Source organism: Oxyura jamaicensis, chromosome 3, assembly GCF_011077185.1.
Source record: "Oxyura jamaicensis isolate SHBP4307 breed ruddy duck chromosome 3, BPBGC_Ojam_1.0, whole genome shotgun sequence".
Classification (NCBI taxonomy): domain Eukaryota; kingdom Metazoa; phylum Chordata; class Aves; order Anseriformes; family Anatidae; genus Oxyura; species Oxyura jamaicensis.
In genome coordinates, this window is record NC_048895.1 from 89,193,323 (window position 1) to 89,220,067 (window position 26,745).

General features: G+C 36.7%; 1 long non-coding RNA gene across 1 annotated transcript in view; it reads left to right on the forward strand.

Annotated features, from left to right (window-relative positions):
• Positions 1–2,219: 2,219 nt before the first annotated feature.
• The window catches only part of LOC118164920, a 29,632-nt gene continuing 5,106 nt past the window's right edge, over positions 2,220–26,745 (forward strand). The window contains exons 1-2 of the long non-coding RNA XR_004749741.1: positions 2,220–2,243; positions 19,320–19,358. This is a non-coding gene — a long non-coding RNA (uncharacterized LOC118164920). The remainder of the gene's footprint in view (positions 2,244–19,319; positions 19,359–26,745) is intronic.

Here is a 26,745-nt window from a genome sequence, read left to right on the forward strand (position 1 = left end):
GTAGGAAGATAGACACACATAAGTGCGTGTGTATACACAAAGAAATGTAAACAAATATATTAATATGCATATGTATTTGATTGTCTTCAGATTTTACATTTTGAAGATTAATTTCAATATAAGGGTAAGTAATAAAGAGCACAGATGAAATTTGCTGTCTATTGGGATATTCAGTGGATTTAATAAGTCTGACCTAGGTTATTCAGTTACTCCGGTACCTCTTCATGATGGTATCTCTTCATGATCTCCTCTCAAATTTTGTTACCACCGTAGCCTAAATGACAGCACCTGTTTCAGCTTAAGAACCTTGCACAGGGAGAAATGCAGTAACAAGGAATATGTAATAAGGTGACAACTACAGTGTTGGAATGGCCCAAAATTTGTAAAAAAAAAAAAAAAAAAAAAAAAAAAAAAAGTTTTTTGTTTTGTTTTGTTTTGTTTTTTTCAATGGAAATGCACATCACTAACTGTACAGCCTTGGGGTCAGTCAGACTGAAAAAAGAACAGGAAGGAAGAGAAGACAGCTGTTGATAACCAGACATTGTCATCAATTCTTTAATTACATTATGAGAGCTACCACAAAGCCAGACTATGGACATATATACCTTATCAGCTCTGTTTTATGGTATCCCATCTGGATTATTCCAATCTATCACAACTTCAAAGTAAGTCTCTTGTTAAATCAGAACTGAGCCCCTATATATTTCCTTTGCATAAACAGTTAAACATAGCACTGTTAACATCACAGTATACTGCAACTTATACAGCTTATTGCATTATTTGCTCTTGCTGTATTTAGGGAAGGATATTTCTATTAAGAAATCAAAGGTTATATTGCACAACACAAAAACAAATTGGTTTGCACACATATGATAATGACATTTTTCTCTTATAACTGAATGGCAAGTTAGTAGAAGCAGGATCTGTTCTGTAAATTCCTGTGAATGACATAAAATGAGAAAAATAAGAAATTAGGCTGCATGCTTAAAATATTGGGGTACAATATTCACTACTGAAATACTTAGCATAATAAGTCTGTGATATTTTAAGCAGATTATTTTAATTTACAGATCTCCCACAGGACTTGTTTTTTAGGAAATTATTTTCCTGCCTTTAGTACATAAGTTGTCTTTGTATGGTGATTGAAATAAAGCTTAAACCAAATTAAATAAGGATCTTTTGAGGGAATATTTTAACCACTGAGAAAGAGTAAGATACAAGAGTAAGGACATAAATAAAAGTCTGTTAAGATAAGAAAAAACAGAAGCAGAATTTCTGTGGACACTACAAGCAGAAGACTTATAAGGTGAGGATTATTTGTTTAGAACTCTGACAGCTCAAAGTGATAAAAATCAGAATATTCATACCATGAATAAAAACTATAAAAAGTAATGCTATAAAATAAGATTCTGTTCTACCCATAGAATGATTTATTGCTGAATCATCACATGGGTAACATACAAAAAATACATAAGGAAGCAATCCCTGCAGAAGGACATATATTTCTTTGTTTATAATATACAGAAGGAAAGAGGAAACAGATTCAAACAGAAGATTTCATGGAACAGATCCTCTTGGAAGAAACATTAAGGTACGTGCAGGACAAGGAGGTGATCCAAGACAGCCGGCACAGCTTCACCAAGGACAAATTGTACCTGACCAATCTGGTGGCCTTCTCTGATAGAGTGACTGCATCTGCCAATAAGGGAAGACCAACCAATGTCGTCTACCTTCTGTAAGGGCTTTGACACAGTCCCAAACAACATCCTGATCTCTAAATTGGAGAGATATGGATTTGAAGGGTAGACCATTTGATGGACTAGGAATTGGATGGATGGCACAGGCAGAGAGTTGCGGTCAACAGCTCAATGTCCAGGTGGAGGCCAGTGATGAGTGGTGTCCCTCAGGTGTCAGTCTTGGGACCAGTGCTGTTTAATCTTTATCAGTGACACAGACAGTGAGATCAAGGGCACCCTCAGCAAGTATGCAGATGACATCAAGCTGAGTGGTGCAGTGTATACCACACATGGAAGGGATGCCATCTAAAGGGACCTGGACAGGCTTGAGAAGCAGGATCATGCAAACCTCCGGAAGTTCAACAAGTGCAAGTGCAAGGTAGCTACCCCTGGGTCAGGGCAATCCCAGACATGAGGACAGACCTGTAGAAGAAATCACTGAGGGCAGCCCTGCGGAGAGAGACCTGTGGATTCTGTTGGAAGAAAAGCTTGACATGAGCCAGCAGTGTGCGCTTGCAGCCCAGAAGGACAACTGATGCATTCTAGGCTGCATCAACTGAGGAGTGGCCAGCAAGTTGAAGGAGGTGATTGTCCCCCTCTGCTCTGCCCTTGTGAGGCCCCACCTGTAATCCTGCGTCCAGGCTTAATGATCCCATCATAAGAAAGACGTGGACCTATTAGAGTGAGTCCAGAGGAGGGTCATGAAGGTGATCAGAGGGTTGGAACTAGATTATCTTTAAGTTCCCTTCCAACCCTAGACATTCTATGATTCTATGAAATTATTTTTTGTTTTCTGACTTGACATGCTGCCATACCATCTCAAGAAGGCAAACCATAGTTAAATAGCTATGACCTTATGAAAACCTGAAATGTAAGAATGCACTAAATTATAAGAGCTATATTTCAAAGAAATTAAAAACACAGCTTGTATATCAATGTGCTAGGAGATGAATAGACACTCAGAATTTCAAGTTTCATGTATAAGCAGTTGAATAGACATAGATTATTTGCTGGTTCCTTTCCCTCAATTGTCAAAATAATGTAACATTTAAAATATGTAGAGTTAAGAAAGGGTAGTATTTATTTATTGCCCTCTTATTTGGGTGATAAGGAACTCTTTCAGTGTTTCAGTATTAAGGTATATTCTTTAGGGAGATGCAAAGGGTATATATTTATTTAATCTGCATATATTTATGATTTGCCTGTATCTAGAACCTCTTGAAAGAAGCATCTAGAAAACTTGGAGGAAGTGATTCAAGAGATCAAAGACTTTATTAAAATTAGGCTGATGCATAGGGGAACAAAAATAAAGTAAATCTATGTATTATACTAAAAGAAGGGATGGAAAAATGTACAAGTCCTCTATGAGGACTATAAGACTGTAAAGCATAGCTACTACTGCAAAAAGCCATTAATACACAGGGATGTATGGTATATTTATTCTTAACTTCTCAACATTAAATGTGTTTACCAGTCAAAACGAAGGTGATCTGGAGAAACAAATAAGCTAGGTCTGCCAGCCAATGAAGATAACCATCTGTGAAAGCAGGGCTTCAGAGCCCAGAGTTTTTGGCTGTGTGCACAGTCCAACTCAAATATTTCTGGAATCAGCTTGGGAACAGTTTTTCTAAGAAAGAAACAATATGTAAATTCTTTTATTTTTTCTTTTTTTTTTTTCTATTTTTTTTTCTTATACAGGGACTAAACAAGTTACAGCGCAAAATGCACTTATGGATGTAGATGGCTAACGGAGAGCTCCAGATCATGTTTGTTTGTAGACCATTTGGCTTTGCTTCAAGACTGAAGAATATGGATTAATTTTCTGGTGCAATAAGGCAGTATGACATTCATTATTTAAAATAATGCAAAAAACAAAAAACAAAAAAACAAAACAAAACAAAACAAAACAAACAAACAAAAAAGAATAGAGTCCCAGGGTTAGCCTTAAAGGAGAAGAGCAATGAATTGTTTCACAGGTTGGAGAGAAGAACAGTAGACCTAAGTAGCTGCTTTTTATTAGAAACTGGAAGTGAAACCAGTGCATTCCTGCACAGTGAGACCTGTAAAGTAAGATGCTGAACTGTAGATGGGTAGAATTCTTAACAGAGATCACGTAATTAAAAAAAAAAAAAAAAAAAGTTCTTCAGAGAAAACAAAAGGAAAAAGATTTGATAAGCAGAGAAGTGCAGCCTGCTCCTTAACAGGGTTGAATTTTGCTGGATATGCAAAAGATTTTGTGAATCAAAAATTCACAGGAGAGCCAAATGGTTGTGAACTAGAACCAGTGTCCCCCTTCACAGAGAACAATTATTAGTCCCTTTTGCCTTTTTGCCTCTGCTTCACTTACAACCAGTAGTGACCAGAATCTTCCTGGCCACTTGACATCTCAGGCAGCTTGTGACCTACGTCTGAGGATCTAGATACTCTCCTTTCTGCCTAAACTCTTAACTACTTGCTAGCAATCAACCTTAGTCTCCCTTAACAATGACAGAGTACAAGAACAATGGAATATGACCAACAGAGCCAATGAAATAAAGTCACCTTCTCATTTAGTGCCCATTAGCGTTTGCTGTTGCTCCAGCTATTGTACAGTATAATTGAATTGCTTAATTTGCAACTGGATTGTTTTAGCAGGTTTTTTTTCTTTCTTTTTTTTTTTTTTCTCTCCCATATGAGTAATTTAAACTGAAAGTCTTTTTACTTTGCATAAAACTGAGACCAGTTGCTTTCTAATGAGTAAATAAACAATGTAGTGCTCTAATCATTGTTGTTTTACACCTGAAAACTGCTATGTAAACCACATAAACACCTCTATGCTCTGTTACATATGTCACTTTCATTTTTTACAGTAAGTGTTTAATTAGATTGGCATCTGAGAAGCTAACTGAAATCCATTTAGTTTTGTCTAGCATGATCTAAACATTGACACTAGATCTCTATGAACACTAAAAACACTATGTGATTAAGATGAGCTGTAACAAAACCAGAAAAAAAAAAAAAAAGGATTCTGATACAACCCTGATTATGAATGAAATAGGTTTAATGCCAGTGAAATACACTCACCTTTGTTTTACCATTCTTCCTGCTAGACTTCTATCAGATGTCTTGGACTGTCACTCTAAATCAAGGTAATTTTTATATACATGATATTAAAAAAAAAACAACAGACATTGTTTTCCAAGGTGTGTTATTTAATGAAGAGTGGAGAAAAAATAGTGAATAAAACCTTCTTAATTAGCACTAATTAGGAGGCAATAATGATGGATTACACACAGATCAGCAAAGAAAAACATGCAATACATCATTCTTTGATTAATGGACAAACTGACTGTGGTATGTTTCCCCTGCAGCTCTTTTTGCCTTTACTGGGATCATGCATCCTGTTCAATATTACAACTTTTAAAATGAGGACCCCCTACTTCTATATTTAACATTGTAATGTCAAACCATCACCCAGGCAAAAATGATGAAATAAGGTGGCTGAGCTCCCTGTATGGAGGCAATTATATTTCTCTAAGAGATGAATTATCTTACTCAATGTGTGAGCTCCTCAGGAGAGCCAAGACCACAAATAGCTGGCTGTGACTGAACTTCAGAGAAACTGAACTCCAGAGCCTGAACCCAAGACTTAAAACTGTCAGGAGATACTTCTGTCATCTGGGTAGCCAGCATGGGGTAGGTCTTCTTCTGAGGACAAGCACTTAACTAGGTGAGCTTCTTTGTCCTTTCTGGAAAAAATAGAATGTAAATAAAAATTTAAAATTATGTACAATAATTCAGTGACAAGGCTCAGACTGTAGGAGAGTAGTCTGTGTGTACAAGTAAAAAAAAAATATTTTAAGCTTGGGTATTAAAGCCAAGTTATTGTTCTCTGAGAAAGAAGAAATCAGATGGGGTGGGAGGTGGAAAGAGGGAGAGGAGTGGGGAAGAGAGAGGGAGAGAGAGTCTACAAGTAAGTGAGAGGAGAGGTTTCAATGGTTTAGGCTTCTCTGTGAATTTTGTGTCTGGCTGATCCTGTGAGGACATTTAAATTGACCTGTATAGGGAATTTCTGTTGCTTTCAGTATTACATAGCTGCAGTAATGTGGGATTTCTAGTACTTTGTAATTAGGTAAATTTAAATGCTTATTTTTAGAACCCTAAATAGATGTTTTGGATTTTGTCCTAAGCAGCTGCACACTGTTAAGCTGTTTCACAGTTTTAAATATAGGAGGCTGAGAAAATGCTTGGATACAACCACTGAATACTTGACATTTAAGTAACATAACTATCATGCAGTATACATAATTCAAAAAACAAGAATAGCAGCTCATTACTCTCTTTTTCAGTAGCTATTGACAAAAAAAAAAAAAAAAGGAAAAAAAAGAAAAGTAAAGAGTGCATGCATGGTACCAACTTTGGTATGGCACCTAAAAGTGGCAGACAGGTGGGGACTCTGCTTCAGAATGAACTAATGAGTACAAGGAAAGCTGTGGCAGCTTCTCTTTCTAATGGAAAAAAAAAAAAAAAAAAAAAAAAAAAAAAAAAAAAAAAAAAGGAGAGGCAGAAGGCAGTGGTAGCTTCTTAATAAAGGAATAAAGGTATAGCAGGACCTAGGAGAGAGTGTTGGTTTTTGGACTGAAACTTTATTTTTGTAGGATTTTCTGGAAATACATTAAGTTAGAATGACTTTATTTCTGAGGCCAAACTAGTCAACACAGAGAATATGGCATCAATATGTGCAAAGGATCCCCAGCTGGTAAATGCAGCCTGAGAAGCTGCTCCTTTTCTGAAGGGAGCTTATCTAGCTATAAATTTAACAAAACTGCCTGGCCTTACGTAGTAGTTAAGCCGTGATGCTTCAGTTATACTAGTTAATAAAACAGATGTAGCTAAAGCAAGGGCATATTGCACACATAAATGTAAAAGCACAAAAAGTAGACTTTAACAGTAGTTTGTTTATCCAAACAGGAACACACTGATATAGCATAATGGTGCAAACATTTTTATTTATGTATTTATTTATTTATTACCCAATGGCCCAGTAAAAATAGTACTGCCATTACTAGCAACAGTCCTTATGCTTATTGAGCCACATGCAAATGGTGTGAAGTCCCAGAGTCCCAGTCCAGGCCTGTTAGGTTTGTTACCAAATTTTTGCAAGAACTTGTGAGGTGAACTCAGCTTGCTGCCAGGTGTCTCTTGTTATGATGCACAGCTGAAGTGTGGGTTAACAGCAAAGACCTTGAAAATAGGGATGATAGCTGAGAACAGCATCCCCGGAGCTATTAACAATACACCGATGGGAAATTACTGCTCATTAAAAAAAAAAAATAAAAAATGCAAACTACAGAGCTGGAAAAAGCCTGATTTTGCTTTAGGAGAAATACAGCAGCAGCTGAGCAAGGAAAGAAGCAGCTGAGCAGTAAAATAAGGCAATTGCTCCAGACTGGAGAAGTAACATTGACCAGAAGTAGGCAGTATTTAGCTTGGAGTAGAGGCAGAGGGCTGCAAATTGACTACCCTTAATATAAGATCCAAAATTGGTAGCTGGGAAGAAGACATCCACTTCTTACCCATCTTCCCTTCACTGTAGAGACAAAGATTATCCAGAACTGTAGCTTTCAGTATTAATTATTTGGCATCAGGTACTTAGCATTGCATGCTGGCAGCTAATGTTGGATATGATTGTTAAGGACTGACTACTTTGAATACATAGTGAAAATGATAACAACTGATAATAAGAACTAGCCATTAGCAGGAAGGTCTTATTAATGAGTGCTTTTCCAGGAAAGTTTTAAAGTGTCCTGATTTATCAGTCTTCTAAAGACTCTCATCTCTTTTTCTTTAATTGATATCTCTATGTATGTTCAGTTGTTAAATGGTCCCTTGTACTGTTTTATTGTATTAATTCTCACCTGAAGTAAAGACCTGTGCTGATGTGGCAATACGTCTGCAGTAATGCAGATGTAGTGGGTTTACGTGGCAAGGTTTTGGTAGCAGGAGGCCATAGGAGTGGCTTCTGTGAGAGGGATCTAGAAGCTGCGCCATGTTTAGTAAGGGCCCCACTGCTGACCAGAGCCGAGTCAATAAGTGACGTTGTTTTGCACCTCTGTGAGAGCATACTCAAGACAGGGAAAAAAAAAACCAACGCTGTGCCACACAGCAGATGTGAGGTTGAGAGGAGTGAGGAACAGCCTTGCAGGCCCCAAGGTCAGTGAAGAAGGAGGGGGAGAGGGGCTCCAGGTGCCAGAGCAGAAGTCCCCTGCAGCCTGTGGTGAGGACCATGGTGAGGCAGGCTGTCCCTGTGCAGTCCAGGGAGTACCACGGTGGAGCAGGGTTCCACGCTGCAGCCTGTGGAGGAGACCATGGTGGAACAGGTGGACCTGCACCGATGTAGACTGTGGCCTGTGGAAGACCCCTGCTGGAGCAGATTCCTGGCCAGACCTGCAGCCTGTGGAGAAGAGACCATGCAGGAGCTCCTGCCCGTGCGGGATCCAGGCTGGAGCAGTTTGCTCCTGAGGGATGGATCCCTTGATACGGACACATATCTGCAGCAGTTCTTGAAGAGCTGCTGCCTGTCGGCAGCCCACGCAGAATCAGTTCACCAGCGACTGAATCCCGTGGGAGGGACCCCACAGCACAGGGGATGAGAGTGACCGAGAAGGAGTGGCGGAGAAGAAGCACTATAGACTGACCATAACCCCCATTCCCCCATTCCCCTGCACCGCTCACGGGGAGGAGGTGGAAGAGGGTGGATGGGGGGGGCAAGGTGCTTTTGGTTTCTTTCCTTTGTTTCTCACTTCTCTAGCTTGTTAGTAATAAGCAATAAATCTTACTGTCTCCCTATGCTTAGTCTGTTTTACCTGTCACAACAATTGCTGTGCGATCTCCCTGTCCTTATCTCAACCCTTGAGCCCTTTTCATCGTATTTTCTCCCTGTTCCTCTTTGAGGAGGGGGAGTGAGAGAGCAATTGTGGTGGAGCTCGGCCGTCCACCCGAGTAAAACCACCACAGCACATTATCTTCTACAAGTTCTTCTGCATGCCTATTTTCATGCAGTCTATGGATGTATACAGAGACTTAATTAGGTGACTTTAAGAATCTGCTATGACAGAAAACTAAATACTTCTAAGGGATGGAATGGATAATACTATACATTTTTTCCCTAGTTCTGCTAGAAAAGTAGTTACAATCTAGCTTATAAAAACTTAAAATACTGGTAGTATTTCAAGTCTATATTATGAAGTATTGCAACTATATCATCCACTGTAGAATTTAAGTTAAAGGTATAATTTCAACTTTGTGTGTTATAATTGCTGTGTAGTTGGGTATCAGAATGGTGTCTGTTCTATGCCCAGTTCACTTAGATCATTAATTCCTTGGAGGTGGTAAGAAACTCCCCCAGCCAGTCTTATGCAGAAAAAAAAACACACTGGCTGTAAGACAAGGTGTCTGATTGATTGAGCTCCTAGTGACCTTCAAAACAAAGTATTTCACTAATTGATGCAGAAGCTTTCAGGAGGGAGTTTTGGATTGTCTTGAAAATTTCCTCTGCTCTGTCTGTATTAATTTCATCTGCCTAAATATTTTGATTTAAATTCCAAGTGGAGATTCTGGTCCTTCCAGAGATTCCCTTCAGTGTTTCTTACTGCAGAACTAAGAAACTGTACACAAATAAGGGACTTGCAAACAGTCAATAGAGACTGTTCCTGCAGATGCAGAAAGAGTTAAATGGACCAGCCTTTTGTATGTAGGGAAGTCAGGAGAGGTTTTTTTGTTTTGGTTTTTGTTTTTGTTTAGCCAGTAGCTGGAGCACTCATGTAAGACCATGGACCAGCTGGATTTTACAAACTGAGAAAAACAGGAACTGTGAAGATTTATGTAATCCAGCTGAAGATATCATTGCAAAGATGCATGCAGCAGAGATCCCTGATTCCATCTGGAGAGGAACTGATTTTACTCTTTGAGTTCCATTCCTATGCAAAAGTTGTCCAATGCCAATATCACACACACACAAAAAATATATATATTTTTTTAAGCAAATGCTGTCTGTGTCTGTGCAACACAGTCCAGATTATCCAATGCCAACTTCCACATAAAATCTGCCACACAAATTACTAAATATTTTCTAGAAAAAAAAAAAAAAAAAAAAAAAAAGCCAAGCCTTCCAGCTGCAAAAGAGCAATTATGGCTGGCTGTGTATATTCAGCACCAAGGTCACTTGGACTGTAGCAGTTAGTTGTGTTATTCTGCAGGTATAGCCTGGGGAGAACAGCAAAAGACTAAAGTGTTCATTGCAGAAAGTACTTTGGCCCTGTGAGTGCTTTGACCTTAGTTGCCAGACAATTAATAATGTGATATACAGTTAGACTGATTATTTTTTAAAGGGAAAGAATATTATATCTGAAGGTTCAATACCTATAACTATAAATTATCCTATTTTGACTGAAAACTACCTGTAACTGCCCTGTCTCCTCAATTTGGAAGTATTCCCCTAAGCAAACATGGGTTCAAAATACTTTTGATCAAATAATTGTCCACAACTGTTTTTAGGTTTCTCTTTTTATTAAAGACACTAAGGTCACCCTAAACAATTCAGATTTCTTCTGTAATTTACAATACAAAATATTGTTGGTTATTGCTTTACAATATTAGACATCCCTCCAGAAAAACTGTGATGTCTAATACTATGTTGTATAAATAGTTGAGAGTATAGACGGTCCAGGGAGTATTCTCATATGTTCCAATGGCACTTTCAATATAGAGGCTAGCTTAGATTGATAGGGAAAGTGTATTACTTTTGTCTAGTATCTGAGGCAGTTGAAATATTTTTCTATATCGTCTTTCTAATTAATGCCATAAAGCATAATGAAGACGTCTTAAGAAGATACTTCTAGGGAGAATAGAATTGTCCAGTTATACTTAAAATATTTCTTCATCTCTCATGACAGGTCAACATTGTACTTTATGGTTGTAATAAAAAAAAACTGAATGTAATGATGTATTTCTGGATTTCTGTAATTAATCAGCAAATATAAGAACTTTTCAGTTATCCCCAGTATCTATGGGCTTCATAGTGTTCCCTGATATTGTCTTCTCAATCATAGTTATGACTCAACTGATGGAAAAAAGGACTTTGGTAAATCAGGTCTTCATCGGGAAATTGACAAAAAACATACATAGTTCCATGTGATTTCTTTGCTAACTGTGATGGATATATTATTATTATTATTATTATTATTATTATTTACAACAGCCAAAACATTTTCCTTTGTATCTGAAGAAATCAGTTGTGTTTTTTAGGGCTGTACTTAGTGCAGGTTTTGGCAGTGGGGGCCTATGGGCTGGCCTCTGTGAGGAGAGGCCGGGGCTGCCCCGTGCTGGCCGAGACCGTTCCAGCTGGCTCCAACAGCCCCACCGCAGCGCACAGCTGGGCCCGGTGGCACCTCTGTGAAGACAGTTTTAAGAAAGCGTAAAATACTACACAGGCAGAGTGGAGTGAGGAAGAAAGTGTGAGAAATAACCTTGTGAGCACCAAGGTCATGTAGAAAGGTGTACAAGGCACTTCATCCCATGGAGGACACCATGGTAGAACAGATACCTTCACTGAAGTCCATGGAGGATTCCATGTCCTGAAGGCACATGGAAAGCCCAAATTTGAACAGTGTAAAATGTGAGGAGGAAAGAGCAGCAGAGAAGAGCTGTTATGGACTGACCACTGCCCATTTTCCCCATCTGCCTGTACCACCTGGGGAGGGGGAGGAGGTAGAGTACTTGGGATTGAAGGAGTAAAGATGAGCCTGGGAAGAAATCTTGGGGAAGGTGTTCCATTTTTTTGTCTTTGTTCCTCACTATCCTACTCTATTTTTAAATGACAATAAATTAAATTAGTTTTCTCCAAGTCTACTTTGCCTATGGCAGTATTTGGTAAGTCTTTTGCTCAACCCACAAGCTTTTCCATCATATTTTCTCCCCCTGTCCTGCTGAGGTGGGGGAGTGAGGGAGCAGCTAAGGGGGTGTCTGGCAACCTGACAACGTCAACCAACCAGTAAGAAAATGCAAAAATATAATTATCCCTAGTAAGTATAAACAAAACTGCAACCACAGCAGTTTTGAAGAATTGAAAATAATGGTGGTATCTGTGAGAAATAACATTTTATGATACATTAGGTGATTGAACCTGAAGATAAAATCTAGGAAGTAGTACAAGCATCCTTTGCTTTGAATATGCAACTAAACCAGAATAATCCTAAAGGTAATTTTGTTGTTGTTGTTGTTTTGATTTTTTGTTCATAAATTTCTAATGTATTAATTTGCCTTTGACTTAAAATTAATATTTTAATTAAAATTTGTAGCCTTTTTTTTTTTTTTTTTTTGGCCTGAGCTACATTCCTCACAACCATTTTAAAATATCAAAATGTCTTCTTTCTATGGTGCAGCTGGTGGTTTTACAATTGTTTATGAGACTTTTACTCTTTTTGGTAGCTTGCTATTTTTTTTTTTTTTTTTTTTTCCTGCTAGAATCTTTGATATTCCTGTCATTTTATGACACCAAATATGGCCAATAGAAAAATTAGGCTTCTTTTATAATACAAATCATGTCAGATTCTTGAAAGAAATCTCCAAAAGTTAACATTGGTGAATATCTTATTCCATATATTGTTTTGAATAATTTTAGTGGCTTAGGTCTCCACACCTCTAAGGTCTGTGCCATTCTGAAAGCCACTAAGGAGTGGGGTTCAACTGGAGCAACAAAACTTTCTCTCCTGGCAAAACCACAAAAGGTTTTCAGCTCCAGATTTAAACTGCATGCTCTGCCTGTGTCACACAGGAAGGGATTTGAAAACATCTGCAGAGTGTCAGTGAACAAAGTACTGTTCTCTGTGCCACCACTGTATTTGCAGTAAAAACCTGCAAGCTGAGTTAAGGCAAGTTGAGTTAAACTCAATTTATTGTGTGGAAACAGAAAATGTTGCCTAATAATTGTATAAAAATAAAGATATATAATAATCAGTATAAATTAAATAGACTGTACCATGGCAAATAAACAACATTTCTTTCTTTACAGTAAACAATAGGGTAATACAGATGGAAACTCAGTCCTTATATATCTAGTAAGACAGTTTTATATAAGTTTATCGTAATTAGCTCAACGATAAAATATATGTAAGATAAATATTCTTATTATTATCACTTCATAATCTGTCCTATTAAACTGTCTTTATCTCAATAGATGAGATTTTACTTTTTTTTTTTTTTCCTTGTCTCTCTCCCTTGTTCCATTGCAAGGGGTGAGTGAATGGCTGTGTAGTGCTTAGCTACCTTCCAGTTTAAACCACGACAAAGAGGTTCATTTTTGTATTGCTGTAGATAGACTGTAAAGACATGTTCCAGGCAATGATATAGAATTATTTGAAATTATATACAAATGTATAATGAAATTTATTAGTAGAGGAGCTTGTCCAGGCATTTCATATATTTTGTGCATCATTCATGTTTCTAAATGTGGACATTCAATGCCATTTCAAGTAATCTAGGGCAGATCAAATCACTTCCAGCAACCACTCAAGAAAGACATGGATCTTCCACAGGCCCCTGTTGTATCTGTCAGCCCCCAAAGGATCTTTGGATGCTTAGGACCTCCCACACACATTAGGCATCTGCGTTTTGACAATTAAATTCTGTATGATCTACATGAGTCTGCTTTCCTGTAGCTTGCCAATTTTGCACTGCAGGGCATTTTCTTATTCTCAGTATAGCTATGGGTCTATACTGGTCATTCACTATAGCTGTCTTAATAAAATGATGGCTTCCCATAGTAGTGTTTGAATAACATTTTTCATTCTTCCTATTAAATTCATCAGTGTTATCTAATGTATGATGCTAGATCACCGAGGACATATTTTCTTTACTACGTTTATGTGCTCATTCAACATCAGCCATAAAATTTCTCCATCTATATACTTTCTTGAACAATATTTTGGGATTATATCCTAAAGAATTTATCTAAGTTGCATGATTTCTATTCAGATGCAGAAAATTTTGAGAACAGTAGAAATTCAGAAGAGAGGATCAGAAGAGAGATCAATTATTGAACTGATAATTTTGATGTTTTCCTCATTTTATCTGATCCAGTTAATGCAACTTTACTACAGGTGGCATTAGGCACAGCATAAAACAGTGCATAATATTTTTTTCTTATTTTTTATATTGAATCTGATAGTATTTAGTGTCTGGATGGTTGATGGAGATCCACAATTTTGTTCACCCAAACAATGTTATGGTGAAAAGTATATCAGGAGGAATTTAAAGTGTTTTAATTTGGGGGAGAAGAGAGAGATGGAAGTTATGAATTGATCACTTATCAGTGAAAGACTAAATGATAATGCTTTGAAACAGGTGCTGACACGTGCATTCTCATTTCAGATGGAAATGAACCATGTGCCAGACTGAAGAAGCAATATCCTTCTGGTTGCAGTTAAGCATTCTTTGTGAAGAGTGAAATTATCCAGATATTTTGGCATTTTACAGCAATAGATAAGATTATGCTTTGACTATATCAACACATATGGATTTGTTTCATTAAAAGTCAGACATCTCTTTCTTAATTCCTTACAAACAAGTTTAAATTTGTTTTGAAATTTTTACTTGCTCTATAAAAATCACTTTGTATGGCTCTTTACGTTTCAAATGCAAGTTCAGATGTAACTATTGCACCATGCAAAACTTTACCAAAGTTATTAATAAAGGTCTAACAAAGTTGGAAATAGTCCAGTTCATGTCAAAATTCTCAGACTCATTAGATATTCCAGAAAGGATTCCACAACACATTTATGAGAGAAAAAAAGGTAGCTGTTTTTGCTTCACTTGCTGATACAACATTTGTCATCTCCTCTTGTATCCCTATATGATCCCATTGTGACACTTTGAAAATAATGCAGCATATTTAAGGACTTAGTATATTACATATTACTTAGTATATTACAACATAATGAGCATTTATATTTTCATGTCTGAAATCATTCTTGTATTATTAACAAGGCCACAACAATAAGTAAAAATTGAAGTTTGATTTGAGTATACACCTTTCTAAGGGGTAATTGATGGAGAATTTGAAACACAGAATGAGATTCAGAGATAAATTGTCAACTAATTAATTCAAGCGGAGATTAATTGAGATTCAAATTTCTAAATCAGAGAAAAATAATAATTTAATGTTACATAATGGGAAACTAAAAATTCTGGTTTGCTCTAAATCTGCGTGTCCTGGTGTGGGATAACCAGATTTACATTTAGATATCTGAACATGTTTTTGATGAAGACCCCAAAAGAGCACAAGTTTAAAATCAAAGAAAATAAAAAAAAAATACTTGCCAACTTGGAATTTAATTTTATGACAGCTACAAATATAAAATATTCTCTACCTGTTGCAAAGTACACATTTACAGCATACTGTTATATAACCTATCCAGTATTTTGATGAAAAAATTCTCTAAATATTCACAAATGGTGTTAGCTTCTAAAAAGGAGCATTCTAAAAGGAATGTCTATTCTCTTGATAGTGGTGAATGCAATCTGTTAACATAACTAGGCACATAGCAAATAAGGTCTTTGTTGAAAAGTGTTGGACAGCAAAAATATCAAGCTGAGATTTCAGTTGCACTGAAAGTAAATGCAGAACTTGAACTGAATGTTTTGAATTTCCAGTAGGTCTGTGTCCACAAAAAAAGACTTTCAGGTCTGGTGAATTTACTTTTTCGGCAATAAGATTTCTTGATGGCAATTCTGATAGAATTCATGGGGTAAGAAATTTAGTCAAAGTGGGATGAGAGAATGGCTGCTTTTGATGAGTCTGTAGTAGTATATTATTCCTATGGCTTTATTTCTGCTACAGTAAGAAAAAGACCCTGAGGCTGTTTTGTACTGCTGTGAAGCCTGTGATGTACATCTGCATGTGTATGCGATACCTGTCCAGAGGGGAAATGAACAATTACTGATGCTTTCCACAGAATTGTTCCAGCTTCCCTTATACAAGACTCCTATATATCTGTTTTAGCCAGTGCAGTTGTTACTTTGAGTTTGATAGATTGCCTGTAATGTGAATGTAGATAAGTATTATTTCAAATTATGAAAGATCAACATTATATTATTTTGTTTTCTGTACTGAAATACTTATATTTCATGGTGCAAAGGTAAAATTTTATTTATTTATATGCTGAAAAGTGTAATTGCACACAGAAACATCTACAGGCTGTTACTGAAGGTTATTAAACAGGGCAAAAAGGTGTTGTGTATATTAGGGAGTAGAAACCCAAATGCTGACTTGAGAAGAACCAGTGAGGAATTAATAAAAGTATTAAGTCCCCAGAAAATGATAGTAATTCTGCCTCACAAATAAACATGAACAGGTAAGGGAAGAACCAGCTAAATCTTACAAGTACTAGATTTGGTCAGGTTCCATAGCTAATTATCAACTCTATTGTCCATTTTGATATCTGGCTATAATATGCTCAATTTCCAAAGGTGATGTTCCACATTAGAATTTAGATATAAAAATATACTAAAAATTGATGCTTCAATGAAAGGTGATCTTATCTTAATGAAAAACCTTTTTAAATATATAAATTTCCTAGAGTGTTTTCATGATATATATGGTATAATTTTGGTCCTTTTCCCACATTTTAATAGGTTATGCTTAGAGCTGTGTTACAGTTCTGGCAAGAAAAAAATATAAAGTGCACAGTGTCTAAATGATTTCACTATTACTACTATCCTCTTTGTCCTGTTTGAGAGTAGGAAAAAAAATGCTTTTGGGTTCATTACCAGACGCACAGATCCTATTAATTCTTTATCTCTTAGTAAACAGCATGCTTATGAAGACAAAGTCTTTTTATACTCCTTTATGATCTGTAGCAGTATTTTTTTTTTTATTTTTTTTTTTTGAGTCTTCTCCTTATATTACCTATGAGGTTTATGGATCTAGAAAGGATCAGAATAGCTTTAGAAGGACCATATGTGGGCTGCAAAGCCTTTCTAGGAGCCCGTAGGGGTCTCTGTGGGACAATCCATATGGCTGAGAGTTCTGTGGTGCAGCAGGCATAAAGCAGCATCCCTGCCTTTGAAACAGACAGAGCTGTTGAGATGAAATGACAGAGATGGAAATACTGATGGAAAAAAAAAAAAAAAAAAAAAAAAAAGTAGGAAATAGTGTGACTAGAGGCAGAATTAACTCTAACTGTACACTTTACTGTCTTTGCAAATATATATATATCTAGTTCCATTTCACTTTGGTTCCTTTTACTATTTAGAAAACTGGAGTACACAAACATTGTCTTAAAATTACTTCCTTAATTTCAAGAAAGCAAGTAATATATGTTTATTTGTATGTCTAAGAGTATAAGTTCTTAGGAACAGATCCTCTGTTCTAGACCTATATCATGATAGGTATAATACCAGTGAAAATAAGATTAAGTTTTCACACAGGAAATTTTCTTGAAATTGAATTTAAATTAACTCCTTGTTGCAAAAATAAAACATCATGGATTTGTCATAATCTCATTGTCTAGCACTCTGCTTTGCAATGCTGTTCTGTTCTACATCGGTGAGATTTCAATCTGAGTCTGAGTACCTACTTTACAGTACTGCACTAAGACTAAGGGTTTCACTGACAGCTCTTCAGCTGTGAGTACAGTATATTTTAAATCTCATTTCTCATGGTTTTCACAGGGGAGTTTGTATGCACATAATATAAAAGGAACCAAAGCAATATTATGGACAATGACAGCATAAGCTTCTTCCTGAAATTCTCCACAGAGAAGCCACCGTAACTGCGTCTGGGTATTCTTGGTTCTCTTTCACTGCTTTGCCATCTGGGGAAGCATAAGAGAATCAATACATCAGATTCTGGAGGTTATGCTTTAGAGGTTATTCCTTTAAACGGATGAATTGGTTTCCTCCTTTTCCTCATAAATGCAAAGGGGAAAAATATTGTAATTAGTCACTACTGAGGTAACTAAATATGGCAACTTTACTTGGATGCAGATAAAGAGATTGTAAACCTTGCTTGACAGTGTCCAGTCACATCATGAAGGACAAATTTTTCATGGGTTTTGAATTAGTGTGATGTATGATCCTTTTAGCCCCCCCCAGAAAAATTGCCTTCTTGATGCATAAAGTATCAAGACCTAAGATTCCAGTACTTTCTCAAAATTAGACTTTGATTTTAAACTGTTTTTTATTTCTTCTTCTTTTTCTTTATTAATACCTTTCTTTGTATACAAAAGGAAATTTGATGGACTACAGACATCTTTGGTTTTTAAAAATATGATGCCAACTGAAATGTTCATTATTACATTGTTGGCATTATTCTGTTACTCTGTGTTGTAAAATTTAGAGTTATTACATTCTACCAATAAAATTAAGAACCCATGTACTGATTCATTCTTTGTTAAGGATGAGCAAAAATGGGTTAGCTTCTTGACCCTGTAAGAATATACCCCCCAAAGGCCTTCATCTGTACAAATGACTCAAATAAAAATTAACATGATTGGGATTTTTTTTTTTTTTAAATAAATGAATGTGTAATGCTGAATGCTTCTTACTTTTATCACTTACATTATACCCTATGATCTTCATTACAGAGGAAGAATCCCTTTGATTTTTAGAGGTCTGATTACCAAGCAGGAAGCTGGTGAAGGGCCTGGAACACAAGTCCTGTGAGGAGTGGCTGAAAGACCTGGTGTTGTTTAGTGTGGAGAAGAGGAGGCTCAGGGGAGACCTTATTGCTCTCTGCAACTGCCTGAAAGGCCTCTTCTCATGGAGAACTATTGATAGGACTAGAGGGAATGGCCTCAAGTTGTGCCAGGGGAGGTTTGGTTTGGAAACTAGGAGACATTTCATCTCAGAAAGAGCAGTCAGGCATTGAAGCATGTTTCCCAGGGAAGTGGTGGTGTCACCATCCCTGGTGGTGTTCAAGGAAAGGTTGGACATGGTGCTTAGGGACATGGTTTAGTGGGTGACATTGGTGGTAGGGGGATGGTTGGGCCAAATGGTCTTGAAGGTCTTTTCCAACTGTAATTATTTTGTGATATGTTAAAATATTCATGGAAAATATTGTTTAATCTTCCTAAAATATCTAAAGCCCTAAAAAGCAAGAATCCTGGATTTTTGGCTTTGCACATTGATGAAAGGAATGAATTTTCAAAACATGTTAGTCTATTCTACGTACAGGTGGGGACTGGTGATGACTGGTATCCCTCAGAGGTCTGCCTTGGGACTGGAACTTTTTGATATCTTCATCAATGACATAGACAATGGGATTAAGTGTACCTTTAGCAATTTTTCAGATGACACCAAGCAGCTGACACTGGTGCAGTTGATACAATAGGAGGAAGAGATGCCATTCAAATGGACCTGGATAGGCTGGAGAAGTGGGCCCATGCGAACTGCATGAGGCTCAACAAGTCCAAGTGCAATGTCCTACATCTGAGTCAGGAAAATCCCAGACATGAGGATAGACTGGGAGAAGAACTCATGGAGACCAGCCCTGCAGAGAGAGACTTGGGCTTCTGGTGGATGAACAGCTCAACAGTGTGCTTGCAGCCCAGAAGGCCAACGGCACCCTGGGCTGCAGCAACAGAGGTGTGACCAGCAAATTGAGGGAGGTGATTGTGCCCCTCTGCTCTGCCCTTGTGAGGCCCCACCCATAGTACTGTATCCAGGTTTGGCTCCCATAGCACAAGAAAGATGTGGAGAGAGTCCTGAGGAGGGCTGGAGCACCTCTCCTATGAATAAAGACTGAGAGAGCTTGGGATGTTCAGCGTGAAGTAAAGAAGGCTCCAGGGAGACCTCATTGCAGCCTTTCAGTACTTAAAAGGGTCTTATAAAAAAGATGGAGAAGTATTTTTACTCAGATAATGATAGGACAAGGGGGAGTCATGTTAAACTAAAAGGATAGATTCAGTTTAGATATTAGGAGGAAATTCTTCACTCTAAGGGTAGTGAGGCACTGCAACAGGTTGCCCAAAGAAGCTTTGGATGCCTCATTCTTGAAGGTGTTCAAAGCCAGGCTGGACAGGGCCTTGGCCAACCTGATCTAGTGGGTGGCATCGCTGCCTATGGCAGGGGGGTCAGAGTTAGATGTTCTTTAAGGTCTCTTCCAACACAAGCCATTCTATGATTATATTAATCTTTCTCATAAAGAGAGAAGGTGTTGGAACCTTTACCCTTCAACTGATAGATAGAGCTTACAGGGTTGAATCCCTGTTCCCTTTTGACCAATCTTCATCTCATAAAGTGCTCCCTGCATATATGATTAACTGATAATCTACCGGAGTAGTTGTGACTACCCATTTTCAACATACCTGCTGTGCTGGTGACTTCATTCTTTCAAGGTATAGTAGATGCTGTCTAAACTCTGCTGACAGGGAGATGTCAGGCCATCTTTTCCTTAGAGAATTGCTAGTCTAGTACAAAAATATTTTCATCACTATTACTTTTGGAGAGTGGTGCTTAACGTTAGAGACCAAGGAAAATGCAAGGCTAACAAAAGCAAGGCTTTAAACATTGCTTGTTTTGGAAAAGTAGAGGGCTTGGTGACCACGTCATCTGGCTCACTGCCTGGATCTTAACTGCCTTGAAACCTGTGTACCTGATAGGTGGCATGGCTGTGACTTATGATTTTTATGATTTATAAAAGAGCACGTATGAAGTAATAATAGATATGAGGAAAGAAGAGGAAAGCTGCAAACTTGGTGGGTATACCCACCAACACATATCAGCAGGATGATTAAACCAATTGTTACTAACAAGGAGTTGAGGAAAGGTGTATCTAGCCCTTTTGCTTCCCTGTTAAATTTGCATTTTCATATCATAACATGTCCATTTGCTTTTCTTTTTGCCAATACCACTATTTCTGTAATTGCTATGAACAAATAGAAAGGTATTTAAAGTATATTTATCCTAACTTCTGCTTGCAGGAACAACATGCTGCATGAATGGTATATACATTTTTAATTCACAGTTAGTAATCACCTTGGGGATTATCATTGCACATTAGACTAGATCTTATCTGATATAAACAGACACAGCTCCACAGAGACAATTTGTCCCTTTTAATGCTGTTCTCCATAATTTTCACAGGTTTATATTACTGAGCAGTATACATTGTCTTCTTTTAGGCGATGCTCCTAAGCTATAGCCATCCACATATGTGATATGCAGATGCAGAATGTTTTGAAGATAAAAAACAGTATCTTGAAAAACAAGAATTCTTAATGATAAAAATATGAGTTCTGTTTTCTCTTGCAGTAACTGACCGTGATTCAGCCTTAGACATAACATTAAGAGGCCTCCACAGTTTAATCAATTCATTTTGAATTACTTATTATTTCATATTTTTTAATTTCAGTTCTATTTATTTTAATGGTCCTAGACCAAAAATCAGTTTGGCCCAACAGGTTCAATGTCTTAAACAGGAAAAGTTTATAACTAGAGAGAAGAAAAAAAAAAAAAAAAGGAAAGGAAAGAAAAAATGTATGCAATGTATGCTGTATGTATCTGCTTGCACTTCTTATCTACGCTCTATGCAGATAACTAATGTAAAGTCCATTAAGATCTGAAAACTATCCATCATCTGCATCATCAGAGTTAGATATAATTTATAGTTTTGGCTCAGTTTTCAGTACATTCTCCAGTCTTGTCAAGATGGAATTGAATTTTTTTGTTTGTTTTTTTTTTTGATTGTGAGAAAATTTTGAATGAATATTATCTAGCTATTAGCAGAATTAGTGGCGAGAAGTCCAGAATGGCTCTGTTACCTGTGATATGTCTGAGAACATGGGAACAGCCTTTGCACTACCTCTAGGAAAAGCATCTTCTATTATTTTGTTCTCACATCATAAATGCATGTTACTACTTCCACTATTTGAAATGTGCTGTCCTTGGTATGTTTAGTATCTCTGTAGACTAAACCCACTTTAGTAAAGACTTTACCCATTAGATAACATGCTACAGTTTCTGTTTCAGACAGGTAGTTTTAAATAAGTGTGCCCCCCCTTTGGTCAAACTTTTTGACTTGATAGAGAAGTGTCCTTGGCAGTGAGAAAGAAAGTTATAAAAATAGATATTGTCACTGTTCTGGTGAGACACAGAAGTACTCTTTTAGTAAATCATAACAGGATATGATTTATTGTAACCACAGATTATCATTTGGTGGGCATGACTACATTAGACCTATTGAAAACAAATCTGAATCCATCCCCATTCCTCTATGGTGCTTGGATAATCCTTTTGTAACCATCTGCTTTGAAGAGAGAGATACCATTACAATGTTGCATAGCTTAAATTACTGATAAACTGCAGGAGCAGATTTTGATTGGCTTTATACGTTGTTTCTAGGTACTCCTTAGTATGAAACGTTTTAAATCAGTGATCACAGTTATATGCCAGTTTCCTCCATAGATTACAAGTATGACTCTAAGTGAAAATTTGTCTTACAAAATTATGTCTGACCTTTTTCTTAAAACATGCAGGGTCAGTGAAAATACTCTGATTTTAAAGATAAATCAGATCATACCATGTAAGAACTTCTCTCTCATTTGATTATTAAAGCTACAATTTCTATTACATCATCAATAAGACAAATATTGACTATGTGGCAAGCTTAAGTATACCATAAAGCCTAAAAAAGAAACAAACATCTAAGATCTCCAAAATACATGTGAAAGAGAACTAGATAGATCTAAAGAACTCAGCAACAGGTTTCCATATCAATAACTTAGTCTTCAGATTTTAATAGCTTCAGTGATCTAGGGAAATAGACTGTATATCCAGCAAAATGCAAGTTTATAGCTCAGTGGATGGAGTTTCAGGTTTCTATTACAAATAAATGGTATTGCATTAAATTGCCTTAGCCCCTTACTGCACAACACTATCTGACAGTTATAAAATATTACTACATTACCTTGCCCTTTGTACCACCACCTGCAGCACATATTGCTGACAACCATTAATTTGTCCCAGGGAAGACTGGGTTCTTTCTGAACTGTAGTACACAAGAGAAGACCTGGGCTCACTGTATGGTTCCCTCATTTAATTCCAGTGAAAAAAATTCTAGCTTTTTTGGTAGAAGGGCTGAGATGCAACTCACTGAGAAGTCAGAAGTCACTTTATCCAACCATTTTTGTTCATTTGAACTAATCTTCTTTGAGTATACAATGAGATAGATGCTGATTTACAATATGCAGCTTGTACTGACCACAGTATATTTTACTTTTTTTTTTTTTTAATAAGATATGAAAAAATATAGTAAGTACTAGAGTTTTTTTTTCTTTCTTTTTTTTTTTTTTTTTAATTCTTAAATATTGTGAAAGACAGATGGTCCCTAATTTAGTAAGGATTTTACAGAAGCTTATGACATAAGTTCAGTGTTTTCTGTTCACTTGACAGCTCTGCATACATTATACAGCTTTAGAAGAATTGCTTGTTAAAATGTTCTTCTTTGAGTTTGCATTTTACAACTCTTACAAAGTACTTCTCCCTTCTCCTAGGCATAGCATTAAGGGAGTAGCCTAGGTAGATTCCACAATGGGTAGGCAAACATATTGCTTTAGACTGGCATTCGATGTTTTGTACTTTTACCATTTAAAAGTGTAAGTCAATAAAATTACGATGGATGAACTTTAAGAACTAACAGGCTATTCAGAGTTCTTACATCAGTGCTTCTATAATGTAGAACTAACATAGAAGAAAAACATTTCTGGTATTGAGATGCAATAAACAAACTATTTGACTCATTTGATTGACTTAGTTACCAATAAAAGGAAGGGGGTGGGAGGGAGGAGTACCATTCTGCATTTCTTGGGTCCCTTAAAACTTCAAAATACACAGAATAAATGTTCCAAAATTTCTTCAGTGTTCCAGAAGTCTTGGTGACATCATAGGCAACATGCTTTCAGAAGAGTTATTTACCTCTTTGACATGCTGTTCTGATCTACTGGAGTTCATTTGATATGATCTAAGAGTATCTATAAAAATGCCTGCCACTGGGACTAGGGCCTTTTGGGCACATTCAACTTTGTGTATTAACTGTAATGGAAGTTAGGCAAATATTAGATGATCATTCCACCAAAGCTGGGTCATTTCCTATGTGGTCTAAATTGAGACTAGAGAACTTTGCAGTTCAAAATTTAAGTAGATAATGAAATTTCTCACTATGAGCCTTGGTGATTTCCACAGCATAGTTTGGATTTGGGGCTAAAAATTGAGGGAATTCTCTGTGAAATTGTCTTTATATTTGCACTGTACCTTTTTTCTTTGCCAAAGCATTTGGTACTGGTCACAGTCAAAGAAAATACTTTGAGCTAGGCTCTTCTTAAGCTTTTATACTGCTGTTACTTAAATTACCATTAATCCCCTTTAAGGTATCTACTACCCCTCTTTGGATCAGGACTTAATCTGTTTCTGCACTGATGGTCTTATCTCAAAAAAGTGTTGTAAGGGATATCCACAGCATTAAAAATACTGCATATATATAGATAACCTATTGGATAAGCTCATTGCAACTGCTCAAAAAATACACTGTTTGTCTAGGCTGCAACACAGTGGAATATAAAACTGAAAACATTTTTTGCCCTGTTCTTACACTTTTCCCTGGCAGCCACTTCATCCTTCAGAATCTCTGCTGTTGCTGGACAGCCCCACTCTAGAAAAACTGCATAATAAACTAGTGTGTGATACAAGCAAAGGAATCTCATTTTAGTATAGATAAAATTATATCAGGAAATATGAACTTTGCCCTATAATTGTTAATTATACTGCTTCAAATAAAATAAGCTATCCTTCTGAAATGCAGTTTTGTGATACTCCTTTATCTTTGTTAAAGCTTTCTGCCAGCTTAACTGTGTCACTCAGTGATCACCTCTTATCCTTCTTCAGATCAGCATTGTTATGGTTGTGAAAAACAAAAGACTGCAGTTCTAAATTTTCAGTACAGTTGATGCAATATTTGGATGGATCAGAAATGATATGGAGGATTTGGCTGATGTTTTCTCCATATGTTTTTGGTTATATTATTTAATGATATTGTACATATGGTTTGATGCCAGTAATTTAAATTCCAGAAAACAAGGATGTTTTTATTACAAAAAGGGGCATTCATGCCCTTGCTACCGTCATAGTTAAAATAACATAACTGTGCTGTTCTGAAGCCACATATCTTGGTGACTTCTATTATTAATATGCTCATGGCTGTGAGGGAGCTGTGCATGGATTGATTTGCTTACTGAAAAGTCAGGTTTTGCGACCTCAGCGTTGTTAGGGTTGTTCTCACCCTGGTATCTGTGCTAGGTAATCTACTAGCTAAGCTGTATCTACAGAATACTGCAGTGCAGGCAAATCTCTTGGTGTCTGGAAATGCCACTTCAATTTCCTAGCAATTTCCTAGTTCAAGAAATATTTTTATTCTCTTTGCTGCAATTAACTTGCTCTTCTGTTTTATGACATTCTCTCTGTTGCTGTTCTAAATGTTAGAGCAAACTCTTCATAAACATGATCAAAACTATTTGCTTCATAACTGTATTTTGTTTGATGAGCTTACTGATCATGATTTCCCTTGTTTAGAAACAGAACTGCACTCCCAGAATTATTTCTCTCTTGCCTTCTTCTCTTCAGGAGTAATCATCCTCATCAGCCTCTTTAGTTAGTCAGTGAGAAAACTCACCCCTTACTGTTGAGAACTGCAAATTGAATTGCATTCCAGAACATGAACTAAAAAGTCTCAGATAACAAAAACTGGCTGTAATTATATTCACACACACACAAAACAAATACACAGAAGAAGACTTTTAAATCTGTATGTCTGAAAACAAAATGAAACAAAACTCAAGGAAATCCAGTTATGAATGAAACACTCCATATGTCTTCTAATTTGTGTCATTAGGCACTTTACAAAATTCATTAACATGTCAGTATGCTGTGCTTAGATATTGGTCAAAACAGGGAAGGTGTCATCCTAGTTTTGTAAATTTTATATTGGTTTATCTTTGAATTACAATAGAGTTGTATGGTGTGGGTAAATATATGCATGGTGAAGTGTAACCAGCTCTTGAGTCCTAATTCTTTGTATGTTGCAAATATATATATATATGTATATGTATATATTACAGTTAGCATGTCTATCAATGGAAAATTATACATGTATTTCATGGATTAATTAGGCAAAAAAAAAAAAAAAATGAGGTACTTTTTGAGCATTTAGAGTGCTCTGTAAATATTTAAACTCAGATCCACACAAGTGTTTAAGCACTTAACACCTGTCAAAACAAATACAATTAAGTGCCTAAATAGCTTTTTATGGGTCTGACTCTGTGTTTGCTGTTTGTAACTTTTCTTTTTCCCTTAGCAAGGGAAAGGGGGGGAGGGGAAGGGGGAAAGTTCAGTAAAGAAAATTGCATGGCAGCAAGTATTTTCAAATGTTGCTGTTGATTATGACTTCAGTATTATATAATACTGAAGTTCAGTATTATATAATGCATTTTCTATCTAAAGGCCTTATGCAGGTTTCTATTCAAGTAAGTAAAATATTATAGGAAAATGGAAGCCTTTGTTTCCCCGGTTGTGTTGCTCTTTTGATGTACATATATAATTTCAATTATTACTATAGGGAGTACTGTGTGTGCAAAGGTTTTTTGTTTTATTTTGTTTTGTAACCCTCAAAAGACAATGCACTTCATATATTTTTAGTCTACAGAAATAACTACTTCTGCCAAAATAGAACAGAACTTCTGTTCCATCTCTGAGTTCTATGAGTAGAAGAGATTGCATATCTTAATTGCTCGGAAGGTGAGAATGTAAGATAGGGTTGGTCATGATGACAGAAAAGGTTTGATGAACTCATAACCATAGGGCTCACTTCCTCAGTCTTCTGCAGAATAACCAATTTACAGCAATATCTTGACTGTTGTCATTCCACAGCTATGCAGAGATTTCACTAAACCTCCAGCTGCACAGAACTTTATGCCTGTTACCC